The sequence below is a fragment of the Pterocles gutturalis genome, unplaced genomic scaffold (assembly GCF_000699245.1).
Source record: "Pterocles gutturalis isolate BGI_N339 unplaced genomic scaffold, ASM69924v1 scaffold21558, whole genome shotgun sequence".
NCBI lineage: Eukaryota > Metazoa > Chordata > Aves > Pterocliformes > Pteroclidae > Pterocles > Pterocles gutturalis.
In genome coordinates, this window is record NW_010126184.1 from 49,991 (window position 1) to 55,359 (window position 5,369).

Consider the following 5,369-nt stretch of genomic DNA (forward strand, 5'->3'; position numbering starts at 1 on the left):
TATACCCTCCGGACGTGCTCTCTTAAGCATCGTCTGCTTAGCTAAGAGCCAGCTCTGCTGCTGGAGGGAGAGAGCAAACACATCGTGGGACTTGCACAGAGGGTACGGGGCTGCACTGAAGCACTGGTTGGGCTGGGACTGCCCAGCCTGTCTTCTGATGGTGCAGCTCTCTGGAGTCTCCTGGAGGTGGGAGCAGCAGTTTGGGAACAGCTCACAGATACCTGGGAGCTCTCAAGTGCACTAGAAAGACTTCAAAATCATTCAGATCAAAACTCACAAGGTGTATAAAGCCCATGAGATAGCAGCTGGACACTCCCAGTTTAGACAAAATTATTGCTCTCCTTGATACTTTATAGGCACTTACAGCAAACCGCAATTTTATTTTGCTGCTGCTTTCCCCAAAGTTGAATCATGACCTTAAATATACACCTGGCAGTTTCCCAAAGGAGGAAGAAACCCTTGCTTCAGGCTTGACAAGCCAAGCTTGGTTTTTTCTCTGTCCTGTCCACACACAGCCCAAGAAAGACTCGCTGTGTCCGAGGGACACCGAGAACATCCCCTGCCTTTAGCTTTGTGAACAAAAGTGTCCCCTGCGAGTCTACTGCCTGGCAGTACTTTCTTCTGACAAAGGGTCAGCTGCAGCCTGAGTTACACAAACACCTCTCTGAAGGCAGAACACCTGCAGGAATCCACCTGAAGCTGTTTTTCTGCTCCAGGGAAGAGGAGGATGAGAGTTTCTTGGTGTCCATGCGGCATGGCCAGCAAAGACCCGCTTTCGGCACAGCTCTTGGTGTCAGAGCTCTCTGAACCCCGCAGGATACTCCCCAGCACATCTGGACAAATGGTCTCTGAGTCACTGATCCCTCCTGGAAAACCCCCAGGGCTTTGCTAGATAAAGCCCCCCTCTCTCCCCTTTGCCTGACGGTCCCTCTGCTCCGCACCTTCCACCCGCCCCATTCCCTCAGCCCCATCCTGCACCTTGCACTGGGAGCTCTGGCAGCTGATCCCCTTAATTAGGTCAGAAATAAATCACGTGTAAAACACTTGGACCAGCCAGATCCTCTGAAGGAAAAACACGCAAGCCCTGGGACTGGGGTAAAAGCTTGAGCGAGGAAGGATGCCAAAGCTTCAAAACTTTGTCTGTAGGAACCCTGTTTGAGTTTCTGCTCAACAGCTGGGTCCCCGCTCCCTGACGCTGGAGCTAAGTGGTAGTGCTGCTTTAATTTCCTCTTGCTCCTGCTGCAATGCCAGATTGCCTGGATACTCGTAAACAGAAGGAGTTTAATGAAAATTATAATTAGAGCCCCGCGGTGCTCTTGCAGGTCGCCTTTGCGCTGGGCTGTCCATTTACATTACAAATGAGGCTGGTGTCACCGCGGAGTCTGCGGCAAGAGAAGGGAATTCATTAGAAGTGCAGGGTGGGTGAGAAAGAGGGGAGAAAAGAAAATTATATTGTTGTTATTAATAATCTAGGAAATTGGAATCTGCCGTGGTCTTGCTGAAGCTTTGCTCCTAGAAGAAAAGCCCGTTTGTGAGCATCCTGTGGCAAGAGGGGAGGGAGCACAGCCACCCCCAGATCTCCACTGGCAATTACCATCCAGACAGACCCTCTTCATAGAGCAACTGCTCCTCATGGAAAGCACAGTGGCAATGAAGACCTTATCTCCCCCCCAGGACATAGAGAAGAGCCCTTAGCACTTCTGCTTCCTAATACCTACGTGTGAAGCTGGGGGGTCAGGAAGAGACAACACATGAAGCCAAAGGGACGCATTTCCCATCGTTTTGCAGCTTTCCCTCTCCTGCCAGCAGCTCCATGTGATGCTTTTTGCCCCGCTCTAGTGCCATGAGCAGCAGCTCCTTGAGAAGACAGAACCTCTCATTCAGGGAGGTGCTGGAGCATCTGCTGACCTGCGGGACAGCGTTCATCCAGCCGCAGTCACGTGCTGACTGGCTCTGCAAAATCTGGGTCTGATGGGGCAGGAGAGGAGATCCCATGGGAACAACATGGGGGCATGTGGGCATCGGGACACTGACACTCAGCGTGGCTCCCATGCAGCACAAACCAGGGTTATCCCAAATACAGATCAATCTCCTGGGCTTGATCCTGCTCCTGCTCCTTCACCAAAGCCCTCTGGCACAGTTGTGAACTGTCTGTCTTCCCAGCTGTATGTTGGAATTAGAAATAACACCCTGATCTTACACAGAGGAGAGCTGGAGACTTGGGCTTCTTTAGTATTTCGTACTAATCATCCTGCATCAGCAGAAACCACATCATCACGGCACTCTTCAGCAGGGGGTGGAGGGATAGGACAGGGGGTAATGGTTTTAAGCTGAAAGAGGGGAGATTTAGGTGAGATCTGAGGAAGAAATGTTTCCCTGTGCAGGGGGTGAGGCAGTGGCCCAGGGTGCCCAGAGAAGCTGTGGATGCCCCATCCCTGGAGGGGTTCAAGGCCAGGCTGGATGAGGCTTTGGGCAACCTGGGCTGGTGGGAGGTGTCCGTGCCCATGGCAGGGGGTGGCACTGGGTGGGCTGTAAGGTCCCTTCCCACCCAAACCATCCTGTGATTCTGTGACTCTGTGATTCTATGATTCTGTGATTCCATGAACACTGCAATACTGGTTTTACTGGATGCCCACCTGCCCAGAAGAAGAAGTGGCGTTTTAGGTTGGGGCCCTCACTATCCTGATCACAGCACCGGCCCCTCACCTTTCCCATCACTGTCACGTTCTCAACACAGAGAGGTAAACTCCCCCCGCTCCCATGCTTGCATCCCCCAAATCCAGCCCTATTGATGTTCCAACCAAATCCCAGCAAAGGATGATGCCGAGCCAGTCCACCAGCCAGACCCCCCCACTGCTGCTCCTCGCAGCTATTAACCTTCCCTCGCCCTCCCTGGCAGAGGAAATAACTTAAAATAAACAGTTAAACCAACAGCTGGGAAGCCAGGACGGAGCAGATGAGCTAATGCTGCAGGAGTGATTGGGTTTATACATCAAAACCAACCCAGGAGACTTTCCCCTCTGCACGTCACGGCCAACATGCAGAAAGTTTTCAGGCAAATCTGAAGCTGGAGGAATTTTAAGTTTGGCTGCAAATGGGCCAAGGGATGTGCTTGCATTTCATGAACGCTATCGGCAGCATACGACGACCCATCCTGCAACGGCTGAGTTTTAATCATCACTAGTTACACTCTGTTGTTTATGCTTTGCCAAAAAAAAAACCCAACCTAACATAAAAATGTGCTTACTTCAGTTAAAAAACGGACAAAAGAAAAATTTCCCTCAAAAAACTACAGTTGAAAAAACATGTAGCCATTTTTTCATCTGAAAAGTAAATATCAGTGAAGAAATACTGACCAACTCTCCCCTAATGAATGTACGAGCAAACCTCCAGGCCTGTCATCAGAGCATGAAATGAAAAAGAACTGGGAAGAAGAGAGTATTTTGGACATAAAAAACATTTAGTGGTCCAGCTTCTGGTTCCAGTAAAATGCTTTTGACAGGAAGGGTTTTAAATTGGAACGAAGAGGGAAACGACTATTTTGTTACAAATAGGGGCTGTCAGAGGCTTTCGGGGCATTGCAGGAATTTTCCAGTAACCACAGTCCCCACAAACAACTTCCCCTCAACGAAGTGGCTAGAAAATGAATCAATCACTATTGACTTTCATCTGATTGCTTCACTGGAAGAAAATCCGCCGCACTTAATTCATTGATTAATTACCTTAGTAATTGCAGGTAACAAATCTCGCTTCCCTTGCTTCTCTCAAGACATGTAAACTGGGGATATTTCAGTTTTCCAGCCACTTCAGGAGGCAAAGCCCATTTTGTGTGACCCAAGATGACTTCTGAGCTGCCACCCTCATGTCGGGAGTCACCGGTACCCTCGGCACAGCCCCAGCAGCACGGTCCCCAAGGAGAGGAAGGCTGACCACCCTGTGGGTTCCTTCCTCCGCCGTAACCTCCCCACGAGCATCACAGGCTGGGAAGCAGAGATCCAGCTCACTTTTTCTTAGGTCAATAAAGCAGAAAACAGAGATGTGTGAATGCTCATACGGATTAAACAAGTAAATACCTAAGGATGGAGATGGGGAAAAGTTTAGACATGTATTTGAGGCTGAAGTTCAGCCCCTCTCTTTCACAGGTTGATGAAGCAGCCTGGGAAGCGCAGTCTGCTCTTGGGAAAGCATTAACAGGTAAGAGCACATCTCTGCTACCAACTCGATCGAGTGCTGGGAGGGAGTGCTGCGGGGTGGGGAGCCACGAGCTCAAAGCGTGGGAGCGAGCTGGGGTGGAAGTCACTAAGCCGGTGTTTTTCTCATGCACTGCCGTGTTTTCCTGCTGTACTTGAGAGGAGTTCAATGAAACGCAAGATTCTCATCAGGGATTTATTAGCAATACAGCATCATGCTAAAAAAAGAAAAAAAAAAAAGCTAAGGTTTAACACGTTCTCCCACTTGCATTAATGGCTTTGACCGTATCGCTTTCTGTGCAGCATCCCCTTTGTTTTCGCTCTTCGGTCTAAGGAGATGGTGAAATGAGACCTGTGACGTTCACTTTGATGGAGGCGAGCTGCTGGCTTCCCAACAGTGTAAATAAGGATTCAGTGCCTTTTAAAAAGCAGTATTTCTAAAGGAAAGCCCTTTTGAGTGAGGGTTAGAATGGGGTTATTTTCCACATGACCAAGTGTCAAAAGGAAAGCGACAGCCCCGTCCATGCTCTTATCGCCCTCCCCGAGTCGCCCGCTGGATAGACCTGTCACAAGGTGAAATAAGAGCAAGTCCTCCATTTATTATCATTTTCTACTTGTCCTCCTTAATGCAGTTCCTGCCAGGATGAGTTTGCTGTGGGAAAGCGGAATGAAACCAGGCCTTTCAGTCTGCTGCTAAATGGGGCTGAGGGGGAGGCTTCCAGGGGGGAGGGAAGATCTTCCTCATTAGGAAGGGAAAATGTGTACCGCGGAGTTTGCATCGGATGCTGCCCAGCCTCCCAATTAGGATGGCTGGGACAAACAGTGGCATTATTATATGTAACTGTTTATCTCGTGCCACTCAGCCATTGTTTATTTTATGAGCATCATTTATCTCCTCTGCTGTGCTACCCAATTTGTTTGCATTTTCAGTCCGGTTGAGTGTCTCTGCTTTATTGTATACATCTTCTGGCCTCCCACCAACTGACTCTCCAATTAAGTTTCCAAGAGTGTCACACAATGGCCAGGCCCCTCCTGCGCTTCATTTTTCGCATGACGTTTGCGTCCCCTTCATTTCTGCGCTGCCCCCGCCCCCCGCCGACTCCCAGCTCCTCAATGGCTCATGGTTTATTCAACAGTCAAGCTGAATTTCTCTTTTCCCTCTCTTTTTCCCCTTCCCCT